Source organism: Mustela nigripes, chromosome 4, assembly GCF_022355385.1.
Source record: "Mustela nigripes isolate SB6536 chromosome 4, MUSNIG.SB6536, whole genome shotgun sequence".
Classification (NCBI taxonomy): domain Eukaryota; kingdom Metazoa; phylum Chordata; class Mammalia; order Carnivora; family Mustelidae; genus Mustela; species Mustela nigripes.
Window position 1 is genome coordinate 86442451 of NC_081560.1, and position 17967 is coordinate 86460417.

Here is a 17967-nt window from a genome sequence, read left to right on the forward strand (position 1 = left end):
TAAACACTTGTTGAGCCTAATTGAACTAGATGGTGGGGAAGGTGGGTCATTATAATAGGGTAGATATTAAGGAGAAGCGAGTCACGAACATACAAAAAATAAGTTATGAAAGTGTGAAAAACGTGGAAATACCTGTAGAGAAAAGAAAAATACTACTATAACAAATATTGAGCACCAAGTGGACACGGGGACCCATCCTGGACAGTTTCGACTCCAGGGGTCAGGTTCAGGGCCAGGGAAATGGAGCAGGTCTCTGAAAGGCAGGACACAGAGAACTGTGTCTGTCCTATATTAGGGAAGTACAGCTTCTGAGGGCTGCTGATTGGCGAGCAGTATCTGCGCTTGTTGGCGAGACACATACGGGGCTGGCTGGAGGTGTTCTGCTGGGTGTGTGTAGGTGCCCGATTTAGGATTATGACATCAGCTGCCTCTGCTTTTACATAAGATGCCTGTGTGAAAATGAGGGTGTTCGGCTCACTTCTGCTCTGGATGCAAAGTGCCCAGATCAAGATTACGTCACCCAGCCCTGCATGTACGATGGCCGGGTCATGGTTCTTTAGCCGCCAGTCTTTCTTCTTTCTTCAACTTCACATCCTCAGTTCCCCAAGGCCTTTGCTCTACCCCAGCAGTAAGCCACGGTTTGGACTGGGGAGTGAATTTCCAGGATTCCACACCACAGCCTGAATAGACACCTTCTGACTTCCAGACCCCCAACTTCTTTCTGTCTCCACTCTTATTACGTTGGGTTTATCTCTCCACCTAACTTGCCCCCGACTTGTTTTTCAAATCAAATTAAAATGCCATCCTTCTCTTCCCATAGAAATGTCCTGCTTCTTTCATTCATGCCAAGGCATGGCCTTTGCCCCATCAGCTCGTTCCCCCTGCCCTCATCCTCTCCCTCTCCTGGGGGCTGGGCCTAGTCTAGTTCCCATTTGCAGTGGGCTCCCCACTTTTCTTCACTAACTACTTGTCATTTTAATTTTAATTTCATATTTTAACTTTGGAATGTGGGCTTATGGGTGCTTTCTGGGTGGTCTGGCATTGGACTGCCCTGACTCAGATGGTCACTGTCATGAATGAGGCTTATCTATCTGGGTAGATGAGATGGCCTTGTCTCTTTGGGAAGGACACACATCCCATGGCAAGGAAGGAAGGGGATTCTGCCTGTGCTCCCACAATGACCGTCCACAGTTGGGTAGGTAGAGCAAAAGTACCTTCACCTGGGGTTGGTGGTCAGCAAACTAGGGTCTGATGGTCAAATCCAGTCTGCCACCTGCTCTTGTAAATAATGACTTGATTCAAGCACAGCCACACTCATTCATTTACATACTGTTTGTGCTTGTTTTCATGCTGCAATGGCTGAGGTAAGCGGTTGCAATAGAGACCATACGGCCTGCAAAACCAAAAATTGGAAAATCAGTATCTAGCCCTTTGCAGAATGTTGGCCAACACCTGACCTAGAGTTTCCTTGTTTTAGCCTGTCAGGACTCCCCCCATCAGGCTGTAGCCTGCTTAAGAACATGCCCATATTTCCCTCTTTGTGACTCATAATACACCCCATACAATGGAAAACTGAATTTCTGATTGAATGACAGGCATTCATCCAGGGAACATTTCTTTTTAAGATTTTATTTATTTGTTTTACAGAAAGAGAGAGGGGTCACAAGTAGGAAGAGAGGCAGGCAGGGGGGGGGGGGGGAACAGGTTCCCTGCTGAGCAGAGAGCTGGATGCAGGGCTTGATCCCAGGACCCTGGGATCATGAGCTGAGCTGAAGGCAGAGGCTTAACCCACTGAGCCTCCAGGCGCCTCCCAAGGAGCATTTTTAAGTGGACCAGACGAGCAGGAAAATCTAGAAGGGATTATAATTTTATGTGATCGAAAGGCTATTTCCATGCCTTTTCTTTTCAATACATTGAACTTCTCAAGTTTTACTCCACAGGGACACCATGATAAAAACATCTCAAACTTTGTTGAAGACGTTTCCAGAAAATATGATCTCTTCGAGGAAAGAGACTCTCTGGTTCACTGCTGTGGCCACGTCCGACTGCAATGCTAGGCACAGAGGAGATGCTATATGGTATATTAGTTAAAGGAATGGTGAGTAAATGAACTTCCTCTTCTGGTTGCAAATAATTTTGTTTGAAATATGTTGTTTGAAAACATATGTAAACTTGAATTTCACAATGTTCATAACTCTGTGGTTAATTAATTAACACCCAGGCATATGTTTATTTGGAAAATACCAGCATTTTTGCAGGGAGAGCATCTGAAAAGCAGTGCTGATATAAGGAACCCATCAGGCCAATTCTGTGTATTATGATGAACCCCCTTTCCATCCCAGAACAAAGAGCAGCATTACAGTCAGAATGAACATAGACAGCCTCCCTTTAAAACACAGGTATAGAATTTCACTTATAAGCCAAGACTTTGACAAATGTTTCTGCATTGAAATGCTCTTATAGGGAATGGCTAGGTTCTGGTCCAAAAACACCACTGTGGCAAGGAGGACTTTGCTTAGAAGAAAATGAATCTGGGCTCAATCAATCCTGGCTACATTACTAATCAGCTGACTTGGGCAAGCTATTCTCTTTCGCCAAGCTTCTAGGGATGATTTTGCTTTGTTTTTAATCTGTAAAGTGGGAGAAAATAACACAAGTTCCTCTGGGGGAATCAAGTGTGATCATATACACAAACTGACTTTCACAATTCCTGGCACATATTAGATATTTAAGGAATGTAGCTTCCCCTTGTTTAGGCAGTGATGGAGTTGAGTTTGAAGCTTCCCCTTCCTTTCTGCAGGCCACATTCAGCTCTAGCACCTTCATTCCAGGGAGATCAGTGATCTAGATCCATGTCCGGATCAATTTCGTTTCCCAGAGCATTCCACATTCTGGAATAACTAAAAACCTTGCTCCCTCATTCAGCTGATCTTGTCCAGGTGTTTTTTAACACCCAGGCACTGTGATTGAGTTAACTTACACTACAGTGTTAATGGCTCACCAAACATTGTTTGTATTTTCAAAAAGAACTACAAAATCATCCCAATGAATCTCTAGCAGTCCAACTCACATGCAGGCAGAGGAAATATCATTCCATTTCTCCCTCTTATGATGATCCTTCCTCGGGGTGGCTCAGTTGGTTAAGTGTCTGACTCTTGGTTTCGGCTTAGGTCATGATCTCAGGGTTGTGGGATCGAGCCCCACATTGGTCTCCACATTGGGCATGGAGCCTGCTTAAGATTCTCTCTCTCTCTCTCCCCCTCCTCCTCTAAAAGACAAAAACAAAACAAAACAAAAACCAACCAAAAAAACAACAACCAGAAATTTTTATTTGCAGAGATCCCAAATCCAAATACCTATAGTGTTAGGCAGGTAATACACAATGTAAAGTTCTAGGTGACTGTAGGGGGTCCATAGCCAAGCATACTGCCTGCCCTTCCTAAAAGCAGTCAAATTCAAAATTCTGCATTTGTCACTTTCCCTTTCAGGTAAAAAAAAAAATGAGAAAATAGTACCTCCCTATCTCCTTTGTGACATTCAATCATATTTTATACTGGTAGGTAATAGAACCTATACAGGTGGAGAATGATGAACTGAAATTAGAGGTTTTCTCAGACTTTCAGTCGTTAACATGTAAACAGGAGAATTCTGCCTCTTGCAAAGGTCACAAAAATGTTCTACCTGAAAACCTAAGTTGACTGAAGAGACTTCAAACCTCTGGGACTTACTACCTCTTCCCACAACCCCCCAGTCCAACCAACTTTTGAAAGTCTGTGCTCAGAAAGCCGAGAAAACTTGGAACATGAAGTTATCCATCTTCCACGTGGCTGGTCCTGAGGCACATTTCTCATGGGCCTATGTCATCTGGTAAGCTGTGCCCAATCAACAAAGGCCATGATGAATTTCAACCCTGTCAGGATAGCCTTCAAATTGGCCCTTCTAAAATACGGGCCTGGGCTTCAGATCTGAGATGAAAGAGAGGGACTTTCCACGGTTTATAAGGAGCAAAGGAGTAGTCACTCTACCGTGGGTAAAATGTAGAGTGAAAAGGGAAACGTCCACGGGAAAAACCACTTCAAGTAGAAGGACCAAAAGCTAGAAGAAAAACCACATGAAGCAACGCCCCTATTGTCTCACTGATAGAGGAGGTTTAGGGAAAGGAGCATAGTTACCTAATTGGAATGTTCAAGCAAGTTTCTTTATTTGTCATTTATTCATTCATTCATTTGTTCACCCATTCATTCATTCGTTCATCCATCCAACAAGTATGTCCTTGAGCTTCAACAGCTCTCCTGGCCTGTGGCATGGGAGAGAAGAGGAAAGGGTCTAAATTTTCCTCTTTATGTAGTAAATTCTAACCACAAGATTGACAGTTATCAATGTGTGTTAATTGTTTTAGAGGAAGAATCTCAAGGTGTGGTAGAAGCATCTTAGTCTGGCTGGAAAAGATGGAAGTTTTGACAGAGGATGATATTCTGGGCTAATCCTTAAAGAAAGAAGAGGTTGCCAGCACTGACTCCCCAAGGGGTTGATTTATGGAAATTGTGTGCCAATTATTAGCAAGGAAAGAATATTTCCTCTCCCCAAACCCAAACAATCAACACTTTAATGAATTTCTTTTTGCTTATGTATTATTTTCTTCAGACTGCTTTATCTTGTTTGTTTGTTTTTTTTAAGATTTTTATTTATTTATTTGGCACAGAGAGAGAGAGCACAAAAGGGGGGAGCAGCAGAGAGAGAGGGAGCAGCACGCTCCCCGCTGATCAGGGAGCCCCCATGCGGGACTTGATCCCAGGATCCTCGGATCATGACCTGTGCCGAAGGCAGCCGCTTAACCAACCAAGCCACCCAGGCACCCCAGAGGCTATTTTAATTCAGAATGAGTATCATTTAGGGTTCACTTTAGCTGCTCATAACAACCAAACCAAATCAGCAACATTAAAAATTTAAAAAATTTTTAAAAATCCATAGAAGTGGCTTAAACAAGATGGGAGTATATTATCTCTGTACGTTCTTCTCTTGTAAAGGAACTCTGGAATAAGAATACCAGGGCTGGACGGGTAACCTCACGGCTGTCGGGCAACTTGGCTTTTTCTGTTTTGTGGCTGTCTTATGCTCACTGTCAGGCTTCACAGTTCAGGATGGATGTCAGAGTTCTGGCTAGTCTATATGCACTTCAACCAGCAAGAAGAAAGACGGCAGACAGGAGAGATCTCCCTATCTTGTAAGGAGACTTGGTAAAAGTTCCTGGATAAGTCACCTCATGTGTCATTGGCCAGAACTTCGTCTCAAGGTTAGCACACATGCAAGGGAGGCTGGGAAATATAGTCTTTTAGTTAGCTGGCCATGGGTCAAACTAAAAAATGAGCTTGTTGCTCAGGGTGAGTGGGTATTTGGAGTCAAGCAGCAATATCTGTCACAGATTATCAACTCGCCTGGGCTTGAACACACAGTGCCTGAAGACCACATTACTGTCTCCTAGAGCCCCAGAGTGGCAACTTAGTGGAGCAAGGCCAATGGAGCAAGTTTCATGAAAAGTAGATACCATGTAAAATAAATTGGGGAAAAATTGTGTTACAAAGTTAGACAGGTCTCCTTGTGGATTTTTCAAGACCCTTTATTTGCTAATGTCCATTAAGGTTCTAGGGAGCTCTAGGACAAACTTCCCATATATATTTAACAGGTAAGTAATTTATTTAAGTCTTTTTACCCCCCAAGAGATTTTAATGGGCTTAGTGTTCCACCGTACATATTTTTTTAAAGGTTTTATTTATTTATTTGAGAGAGAGAATAAAAGAGAGAGATAGAGAACACAAGAGGAGCGAGGGTCAGAGGGAGAAACAGACTCTCTGAACAGACTGAGCAGGGAGGCTGACGTGGGACTCCATCCTCGGACTCAGGATCATGACCTGAGCCCAAGGAAGTCACTTAACTATCTGAGCCATCCAGGAGCCCCTCCACTGGACATATTTTGAGAAATGTTCATCTAGTGAAGATACAATGGGCTTTGCAACCAAACTAAGATATATTGAATCCCCTGCTTTTATTTACTAGTAGTGTATCTCTTGAGGACAAGATAAAGTAATATTAGAATTAATCCAAGTATAGTTGCTTGCAAACAGCATGCATCTATTTTTTTTTAAATGACCAGAACTCACTTTTTAGAAGTTTCTTAGATTTACAGAAAAATTGAGCAGCTAGTACAAGGAATCCCGGTGTATCCCTTCTACACAGTTTCCTCTATTATTAACTACATTAGTTTAGTAATTTGTTAACAATTAATGAAGCAATATTGATACATTGTTGTCAACTAAAGTCCATTGTTTATTCAGGCTTCCTTAGTTTTTCCCCAATGTCCTTTCTCTAGTCCAGGGTCCCACCCAGAATACTAAATTACATTTAGTCATCGTGTCTCGTTAGTCTTCTCTTAGCTGTGACAGTTTCTAAGATGTTCTTTTAAAAAACAAAGAGTTTTGGGGCACCTGGGTGGCTCAGTTGGTTAGGCATCCAACCCTTGGTATCAGCTCAAGTCGTGATCTCAGGATTGTGAGATCAAGCCCACGCTGGCCTCTGCTCGAAGCACAGAGTCTGCTTGGGATTCCCGCTCTTTCTCTCTCTCTAAAAGAAAAAATAAACATTTTTTTAAAAACAAGGATTTCTGAGGAGTCCTGGTTGGATGTATTATAGGATGCCCTGCTATTAGAATTAGTCTGATGTTTTTCTCATGATTAAACCAGAGTTATGGGTTTTGAGAGGAAGATCCCAGAGGTTAAGTTCCATTTTCGTATCATCTGAAGGGTACATTCTATTAACATGATTTGTGACTTTTAACTCTGACCCTGATCAGCTGACTGTGGGGGTAGTGTTTGTCAGGTCTCTCTATCATCAAGTTACCCTTTCCTTCCACTTTCTATACTGTACTTTGGAAATGTTGCTGTGTGGTAATGTCGCTGTGTAGGCCCACACTTAAAGAGCGAGGAAGTACACTCCCCCTCTTCTCAGGTGAAGCATCTACAAACTTACTTGAACTTTGGCATGGGAAATTTGTCTCTTCTCACCAATTTGTTAATTTATTCAATCATTTGTCTGCATCAAATGGACTCATGGATACTTCTTTAAATTTTGGGTTATAATCCTATACTACTTTACTTTGTTGCTTAGATTACTCCAGCTTGGTCATTGGAAGCTCCTTTGTGTCCCTTTGACATAACCACACTGGTGTGGGTTGTTTTGTTTTATTTTGAGCATTTCCTTCCTCTCTAGCACTACACGATGCTCCAGACATCTCTGAAATATTTCCTTACCCAGTCCTCGAATCAATCATTTCTTTTCAGATCCTTCTTTCTTTTATTGGAAAATGGTTTTCAAAACCCATACTAAGTGCTAAATGTGCTCATTGCTATTGAAATATCATTTAAAAAATTATTTATTTGAGAGAGAAAGAGAGCCCACACAAGATGGGGGAGGGGAAAAGGGAGAAGCAGACTCCCCGCTGAACAGGGAGCCCAATATGGGGCTCGATCCCAGGACCCCAAGGTCATGACCTGAGTTGAGGGCAGATGCCTAACCAATTGAGCCACTCAGGTGCCCCAGAGTGTCATTTTTTAAAGGCTCTGTCAGCTGACAAAGGAAAAAAATATATTCATAAATACTAATGTATGTATATGCCATATCTATAAAATAATTTCTATATGTAACCATATTATCTGTATGAAGTTAAACATGAGCTCTTACTCAGATCTCCAACTCTAATACATTATCTTAAAGACCATTCTAGCTTTCTCCCCTTGCTGATCTGTCAATTTCTCCTCCAGCAGTAAGATATCTGACTCCCCCCAACCACAACTGTCCCATTCCAGTAAACGTGTAGGGCCATCTCTGAACTGTTGACCCACACTCCTGGGGGAAACAACTCTATAGACCGGAGTACATTACTTATGTGCAGTTCCGTTTGCCTTTCATGTTACATTCATTTCCAGTGTTACTTAGGTCAATACGTTTTCCCCATCACCTTCAGTGAGACCATTTCATACATTTGTAAAAGGATCAGATTCTCTTTTCACAGACTGCTCTTTTCCTGGGAACTTCAAACCTCCTAAATGATTTTTTTTTTTTAAATATGTCTACATCAAGTCACTGTTTGTAAAATTCTCTGGGTTTTGACTAATGCATAATGTCATGTATACACCACTACAGTACCAGATGGAAGAGTTTCATCACTGTAAAAATTACCTGTGCTGGGGCACCGGGTGGCTCAGTGGGTTAAGCCTCTGCCTTTGGCTCAGGTCATGATCTCAGGGTCCTGGGATCGAGTCCCGCATTGGGCTCTCTGCTCAGCAGGGAGCCTGCTTCCCCTTCTCTCTCTCTGCCTGCCTCTCTCCCTACTTGTGATCTCTCTTTCTGTGTGTCAAATAAATAAATAAAATCTTTAAAAAAAAATTACCCGAGCTTCACCTATTCATTCCTTCAGCTCTCCCCTGAACCTCTGACAACCACAATCTTTTTTATTGTCTCTATACTTTACGTTTACCAGACTATCATGATTGGAATATAATTCTAGAATATCTTCTAATTGGAATCATACAGCCTTTCACTTGGCAATATGCATTTATGGTTCCTTTATATCTTTCTGTGGCTTGATAGCTCATCCATTTTTATTGCTAAATAATATTATTTTGTATGGATGTACCACAGTTTGTTTATTCATTGCCTATTGAAAGACGTCTTAATTGCTTCCAGGCTTTGGCAATTGTGAATAAAGCTGCTATAAACATTCCTGTGCAGGTTTTTGCATAGACATATTTTCAGCTTAATTGGGTAAATACCTAGGAGCATAATTGCTGAATCATATGCTAAGTCTATGTTTAGCTTTGTAAGAAACTGTCGAACTGTGTTCCAGAGCTGTTATACCATTTTGCATTCCTTACTGACAATGAAAGAATATTCCTATTGCTTCACATCTTTGCCAGGTTAGTGTTATTTAATATTCTCAGTGTTTTTTTTTTTTAATTTTAGCCATTCTCATAGAGATGTCGTCGTATCTCCTTATTGTTTTAATTTGCAATTCCCTAATGACAAATCATGCTGAGCATTTTTTCATTACGTGCCATCTGTATATTTTCTTAGGTGAAGTGTCTGTTCACATACTTTGCCCAATTTTTTCTTGGGTTGTTGGTTTTCTTATTGTAAAAAAGTTTTAAAAAAATATTTTATTTATTTATTTGAGAGACCATGAGCAGGGGTGGGAGTTTTGGTAGAGGAAGAGGGAGAAGCAGACTCTCTGGTGAGCCGGGAGCATCCATCCCAGGACCCCAGGATCATGACCTGAGCTGAAGGCAGTTGCTTAACTGACTGAGCTACCCAGGCACCCTTAAAATTTTTTAACAAAAAAACTTTCTTTAAGTTTTTATTTAAATTCCAGTGGATATACAGCGTAAGAATCAGTTTCAGGTGTAGTTATCAGTAGTATCAGTTTCGGGTGTACAGTTTAGTGATTCAACACCTACATACAACACCTGGTGCTTTGCAGAACAAGTGCATGCCTTAATCCCCATCACCTATTTAATCCAGCCCCACACCCACCTCCCCTCTGGTAAACATCAGTTTGTTTTCTATAGTCTGTTTCTTAGTTTGTCTCTCTCTCTCTCTTTTTTTCCCTATGACTGAAATCATATGGTATTTTGACAACATTTTTTGACAAAAGTATAGTCATAGTTGGGATGTATTGTTTTTATATACAGTAACACTTTAAAGAGCTTTCCTTAAATATTATTGACTAGGTTATTATTCATAAAGATAAAACATAACTATTGACTTTAAACATAAATATTTTATGCTGAAACTTAAGTGATTTTCCATACTCTTCTGATTCATTTCTTTTATGTTTTAACTCTTCTTCCCATTCAAGTTTTTCTTAAAAAATTTCTTCCCTTAGAAAAACCAGAAAATAATCTATTTTATGTGTATAGATAAAGACTGGCTGAAATTATATGAGTAATGAAAGGGTAGAATCAGACTTCCAACTCCAAAATAATCTACTTCTACGATATTCATTCATTAAAAATAGAAAGATAAAATTAGAGTAATCCAAGAGACTTTTAAAAAGGCATTTTTAAAAATTGCTTTGCACAGATAATAATAAGTAGATTTCATTATAGAGCCTTCATTGTAAAGCTAAAGGAACAGAAAATAAATGGTGGCAGTCCAGGAACAGTTGATAGTGGCAATTAATATTCATAACAGCCATCATATAGCTATAAAATATTACTGATTGTTATAGCTAGTATATAAAATCCAATTGACTTCCTCGGGATTAGCACAGTAATGTCATTATAGTCTGAAATCATGTTATAAAACTGTAATCATGCTGGCCTAAATAAAATGAGAGTTTGTCCCCCCCAAAATTAATCCATTTACTTACATTTTGCATTTGACTTAACTGAAATGCCTCCTATCTAAATTGTACATCACATAGGCCTATTAGAATCCTACAAACTGGGGTGCCTAGGTGGCTCAGTCGTTGGGCGTCTGCCTTCGGCTCAGGTCATGATCCCAGGATCCTGGGATTGAGTCCCATATCGGGCTCCCTGCTCTGTGGGAGGCCTGATTTCCCTCTCCTAGTCCCCCTGCTGTGTACCCTCTCTTACTGTGTCTCTCTCTGTCAAATAAATAAATAAAATCTTAAAAAAAAAAAACAAAAAACAAAAAAGATTCCTACAAACTTAGTAGAAAACTGAAGTACTAACTAAGGTGCCATCTATAGGTATTATAGAAAATGCAAAGGTTATCTCCTGCCAGAATATCTGGTTAAGAGGAAGCAAACCGATAGGGTACTGTCTGGGATGGAGGACACGCAGGAACAAAGTCTCAAAAGACAAAGCAAAATATAGAATCAAAGGAGCTGGTTACTTACTTTTGAGTTCAGTGAATGGAGTAAACTGCGCAGTTCAAGAAATGAGTTCCCAGCCTCATCTGTACATGGTTTTAGAGTTTTCCATGTACCAAATGAATGGGGGTGGGGGAAGTCTGAGAGGAGTTCTTTGTGTATGTCTGAATTGTCAAGGGGGCCTTTTGATGAAATAGAGACGCTCAGAAAAAGAGTTAAGAGATCTGGGTTCAAGTTCGGTTGCCACTTACCGGTTCTGTATTCTTGGGTTATAATGTTGAAAGTGTGGGCACTGGAGGCTGGCTCCTGGATGTGCATTTTCACCATTTCTTCTTCCCCTAGCTCTTCCTTTCAAGACCTCCTACCCTCTTTCTAGCTTCTATCCCCAACATGTCCTTAACTACTTTCCTCTCCCTCCTGTTTCTCTCTCTTCCACCCATGCCCTCTGTGCTTTCTCCTTTTCTTTCCCCTCATCACTGTTCTCCTATGTCTTTCTCCTTCTATTTCTAAAAGATACTCACAAACCTTTCTCTTTTTAACCATTCACTAAATGTTGATAAAATAGTCAAGTAAACACAGTTTCAGGTCTTTCATTAATTTTCATTATTGCGATGGACCTCTGTGGTGTGTTCTGACTGCCCAGCATATTTTTCCCCAATATATTTTTTAACACCCTAGCTATATTTGAGGAAATCATGGCTTATGAATTCAGCGAGCCCCGTCCCCAACCCTCTCCCCACACCAGGTTTCTTTGCAGCTAAAGCACAGGTGTATGACTTCGTTAGCTTCCCCCTATGGACTCACCTACATGAGACTGCAGATTTGGAAGAATGTTATATGGAACCGGAGACTCTGCCTGCAGGCAACACAAGGTGACAGGAGTGTGGCCACCATGAGAATGCACGCCAGACCGCCAGCTGTGGGAGCATAATTGATCACAGGCCCCAGCTGCTGCCCTCTGGGAGCCAATGCAGCATTTATAGTGAGGCTGTGCTTTCCGCACGTCAGTGAGTGACACAGAAACATTCAGGAAGGCCTATTCCTGTCCTCTCTCTGATCACTAACTTTAATTGCAGGACTCCCTGAAGGACCTTCCAGAAACCTCCTTAGACTGCAACAGTCTAGTGCACCTCTACTCACCTTCCCTCCCTTCTCCCATCATTCAAGGTCAGACTTGGTTAGAGATCTGAGAGCTCCCCACTCCTAGTCCAGCACCCTCCCATTTTCTCTCACACAGACATTTCCCTCATAAAATGCTTGCATGTCTTATCTCTCTTGGTGTCTGTTTCTAGGAGGATGTAGAGTAACACAAGAGGCGTTGACGGAAGCTTTGAGGGAAGGCAGTGGCTTCCAGGTCGAGTCCCTGGCACTATGGGGTAGCTATGGGGGATATGTCCTCTTCAGAGCAGTTCTAAAGTACATCTTGAGGCAATTTTCCCTAGAAGAGTAACCTCAAACCTCATTCTCTGGCTATCTCTCTAATTCTCTGAGCTCCTTAATTCCTAAGTTCATGCTTAATCAGCCAAAGTAACTTTTTCTTCCTTACAGTTAAGAACTCATAATACAGAAATCAATTACAGAGGTAGCCACAGGCAACAAAACCTCAGAGAAAGGGAGCAAATCTGCAATGGGCTATCTGACCTCATTGGGGCGGGTGGCTCAGAAAATCCAGCTAATGTTAAAAGATTGTGACATTGTATGACATACACCATGGCAAAAGAGCTAATTAAGTTAGTCAGTCCAATGAACAGCTATAGTTGTGTGGAATAAAGTGCCCATTGAAGGCAAAACTGAATGACCAAGCAGCTATTACCACAGCACAGAAAAAACAAAACAAAACAAACACACACACACATACACAAAACTCCAGGAAAGTTGTGACGGCTTTAAAGGGTATAGGATAAAGTGATTGTTTCTACCTGAGGTGGAAAACTTAAAGAAAGAGAATAAAAGTCTCCACCTATCAAATTCTCACCTCACAGAACACCATGCATAGTCTACTACTAAGATATAAGAACTTCTTCCCAAAAGTAGTTGCAGGAAAATACAACAGAAAATCAAACTCAAAATTTGATTCTCTGTGGGTGGTTTCATTCCATCAGCATAATTCACAGCCAAGACTGTTCTCTTAGAAGAAAGTAGAGGGGGCGGGAAGAGACCCCAAGAACTGGAATGGGAACTTTTGGAAAGATTTGAGTGACTCGGAGTATTCCAAACCCACAAACTCTGCTGAGCTTCTCATCAGGAGAAGGACCATCTGCTCTTCTGTCTGAGAAGACTCCTGCCTTGTGTAAAGACCTTGGGATGATCACAGTTTCCTGGCAAAGGGAAGGCACTCCTCCTGCCATTTACACCATTTCCCTCCATCTCCAGACCTGGAGGATCAGTTACCTGGAATTAGTTCCCAGAAAGTCAAATTAGGCAAGTGGAATGTCAAACTCAAGAATTGAAGGCTCACGTACCCAAGGACTTGTAAGATATTGCTAATTGTGTTTATGAATGAAAGAATTGAAGTATGTTCTAAAAGAGATAGAATAAAGAGAGGAAAATAAATAATTTTACTGGGCCACGTTTGTCCGTGTGAGCGCACTTATCCGAATTTTCTGGTTTCATGTTTGAGAGAATTACATAAGTACTGTTTGCTTAGTTGGTCGAGTGAAACTTAGACTCAGCAGTGCCTACTATGAACGCTTGTTTCATTTGGTGAAAATGCCTCTCTGAGGATCCCCTGGATCCACAAGTAGAGGCTGTCAGATAACCTCTTTCCTCTGCTAGCCCAGGGCTTTCTCAATGGGCTTCTGGAAAATGTAACTAACTCAGCCACGATCAGATTCTGCTACTAGGAAATTGAAGACTCTACGACAATATGTATCTTTAATTTTAAAAATTAAATACAAGGTGTATTGTTCAGTGTTAGGTATATACATAGAAAGATACTTATTTTAAGGAACTGGCTCACACTATTATGGAGAATGCAAGTCCAAAATCTGCATGGTGGGCTGAGAGGCTGGAGACCTGGAATAAGCCAATGTTGTAGCCCAAATCCAGGAACTATCTGCTGCAGAATTCCCTCTGACTTTGGTAAGGTGGGTCTTTTGTTCTTTTCAGGTTTTCAGCTGATGGGAGGGGTCCCATCCACCAGTGGAGGTCCCTTTGCTCTCCTCAAAGTCCACCTATTTAAATGTTTATCTTATCCAAAACATTCTCATGGAAACTTACAGAATAAGGTGTTTTTTTTTTTAATTGCTAATTCTTTATTTGACAGAGAGATTGAGAGAGAGAGAGAGGGAACACAAACAGGGGGAGTGGCAGAGGCAGAGGGAGAAGAAGGTTCCCCACTGAGCAGCAAGCCTGACATGGGGCTCAATCTCAGGACTCCAAGAGCCAAAGGCAGACGCTTAACCAACTGAGCTACCCAGAAACCCCCAGAATAAGGTTTAACAGTATGTCTGGGCACCATGACCCAGCCAACTGACAGATAAGATTAACTCTCATACCAGATAAATAAAGCTTTTTATCAGAAGAATACTGAACATCTGCACTATAAATTAGAATTATTTCTAGGGATGACTGCATTTAGCCTTTTTATAAGTAGCTCAAAAAGTGAATGACGAGGACAATGTAATTTCAGTCCAGTTTAAAATGTTGAATTTAAATGCTACAGAATTCCCTATTATCCACTTTTTAAAATTGCTTTTCTAATGATTAATGGCTAGAATAAGAGGGCACCAGTCTACCATGCTTACTTACAATTCTTTTTTCTCAGTCGATATGCTTTATTTAGAGATTCCAAGCAGGTAACTTGGTATTCATGGCACATCTCTAAATAGAAACCTGTGAAAGATAATAGGTAAACATTAAGACTCCAAAGTTCTGATCCATGGGGTTATCAAGCTATTGATCTTGCTTGTTTATATTTGTCTTGCCAGTGGAAATCCTAAGATATGTCTCCTTGATGTGTATTATGGACAATAACTGCAAAATCACAGGATAGATCATACACTCCAGTGCAGGAGAGGCAAACAGATAAAAATGATTGAGATTTAGAGAACATTTTTGTCCCTAGACAAACGGAGACTTAACAATGCAAGCATATTCTTTTTATTTAATTCAGTCAAGGTCACTTTTTCATGATGTTAGAGTGATAGAGGCCTTACAGATAATATTCTCATAAAAATTTCTCCACCGAATACATACACTCAAATGAGATATAAAAAGAATCAGTGAATTATTCTGTTGAAAGCAACTTTTTTATAATACAATCTGCAGAAAAAGATGAATTAACTTTATGCATTATGATATAATTATTTGACCTCCCTTGAACCCAGATTCTCAAGGATTTCTGAGAGCCAGACAAAAAGCTTTTTAGTCTCACTGAAGGCTGTGTAAGTCGCTCCTTTAAACCAAGCTTAGATTCAAAGTTCCAAGTAATTGTTACTTAGTGACTCACAGAAGGAGGTTCTTGGCCACTAGCAGAAGTAGTACACTAAGCATGTTAGTTGCACATGAGGCATCCCTTGTCAGAGCCTACAGGTTCTCTCCACCACTGCCTTTGAATAAGTGTGACTATTCTCGAGAAAGTCTTGTAACAATGAATAAATAAATATACCTTTCATAGTATAACACTTAAGAAGAACAATAACTTAGTTATTATTTCAAATCATCTTCAACAGTTTAGTGTTATAGCTGGGTATGACATGGTAAAATATTTTCTCTTATGTCTCAGTTCATAAAATGCCTATGCAATTTGTGGCTATTACAGTAGATGGCAGTATTTTAAAACTTCCTCTATTTGCAATCAGGACGATTGGATGATTATCTTTAATCAGACTATTTATATTTTATATAGATGAGTCCATACAAAACCATCATGGTTTGATTCTCACATTTTTTACTTGCTGGACAAATGCTAAACAGCAATAAAACCTGAACTAACAAATGTTATCTATATACCTGAGAGGTGCTAGGTGTCACTTGGGGAGACTTGGATTTCCCTGAGCCATGGAAGCAGGTAAAGTCAGGGTTAAATTGTGCTAATGATGGCCATCAGCATAGATTAATAGAGCCCAGACAACAGTAAATGTGTTTTTAAAAGAACAATTACTGAAATAAGGGTTTACCTTTTATGAAATGGGCTGTTAGCAACCCAGGAGTGGTAAAATCATTCTCCTCATTGCAAAATATTCTGACACTCAGATTTACATTGGAAATCTTTAGAAAATGCTTTTGGCTGAGTATTGTGCAGCATCAGTAATATGTTATTTATTTTCACTACTATAGACCTATGTGTCTGGCTTTTACCAACCTCACTTTTCTTTTCACTGTATAGCTATAACGAAAATAAATTTTTTTCATTATCCCTGGAAATAGGTGGATATTCCTATAATTGGAGGAAAATAATTCCTGGAAAACCAGTAGTCTACCAACATAGCTCATGTAATTAAGCATTTTGTAGAAATTTACTCTTTTCCAGCCTGAGACTTTATTTTCTTCGAGCACTTCCCGAATGCAGACTATTAAACACTTCAACAATCAATGATGAGTAACGATTTTGAAAATTGCTTCGTACACACCCAGTATGTGTTCTTCCTACTTTTTAGATCAATACCCAAGTCATGCTCTTGGTCCCACTTCCTACTAATTCCTTTGTAATTTTGCTCCACTAATGATCCATGCTATCTACTGTCTCCCCAATTTTTCCTTTGCCATTGATTTCTTCCTTTTTGCTCAGAAATGTGCTCAATCTTGTCCATCCTAAAAAATTAAATTAAGAGCCTTTCCCTTAACCAGACCTTATTTTGATTATTGTCTGTTTTAGTCAGCTCAGGCTGCCATAAAAAAATACCATAGCCTGAGTGGCTTAATCCACAGAAATTAATGTTCTCACAGTTATGGAGGCTGAAAGTCTAAGATCACGGTGCCAGTATAATCATATTCTGGTGAGAGTTCTTTTCCTGGCTTGTGGATGTGTCCTCAAATGGGAGAAGAATTGCTCTTTCTTCCTCTTCTTATGAGGCCACTCCTCTCGTGATCTTATCTAACTCCAGTTACTTCCATCTGCCCATCTCCAAATATCATCAGCCTATCTCCAAATACTATCACATTACTGGTTAACACTTCAACATCTCAATCCAGCAGGAAGGAACACCAACATACAATCCTTTTCATCCTCATTTTCCTTCCTCTGGAACTTCTCAGATGACATTTGGAAAAGGATAACTCACTCCCTGCTCCTCTACCTCACATATCATTGTCCTGCAACTCTCCGTACTTTGGCTTCCATCCTGATAGTGTGACTGGCATCACTAAGATAACCAGTGACCTTATGTTTGTGAAATTCAAAGATTGCTTTTCAGTTCTTGACTTACTTGACCTCTCTTGACTGTCCAATGCTGTTGATCATTCTGTTTATTTGTGGCGTCCTCTTCTGGCTTCTAAGAAATGATATTATTTTCTGCCTCCTCCTAGTTCTGGAGTTTCTCCTTAATATCCTTTGCATTGTCTTCCTCAGGGACCCCAGTGTCAGGAATCCATCCTTGGTACCCTTTTCCTTGTCATCTATATCCTCTCCTTCTACTTACTCCCATGTCTTCATTACTGTCTCTGTGCTGTGGTACATCTCCTGTAGACCTCTCTCAGTCCATGACATAAAGTCTAGTTATTTAGATACATATTTTTTCAGACAGAATTGGAATCTGTCACTTAGTGATTATGGTTCTTTCCTTTGTGGCAATATAAAACAAATTTATCCTCTCACTTCTGTAGCAAAGCTCTTAAATTTTGTATTTTAAAGTATTCATCTTATGGCCTTTCTTTGTTTTCTCTTACCAACCCTAAGTAGCATGTTATCTTTTATTTCTCCTCAGTAGGTATGGGCTCTATAGACTGCTCTAACCACCTCTAAATACTTCACTATTTGTCAATGTCTTTCATAAAATGTGCCACTAAGAAAATCAAATACAGTACTCCAGGAGTGAAGGAATTATTTGTTTCATGCCTGAACTCTATTCTTTTTTTTTTAATTTTTTTTTATAAACATATATTTTTATCCCCAGGGGTACAGGTCTGTGAATCGCCAGGTA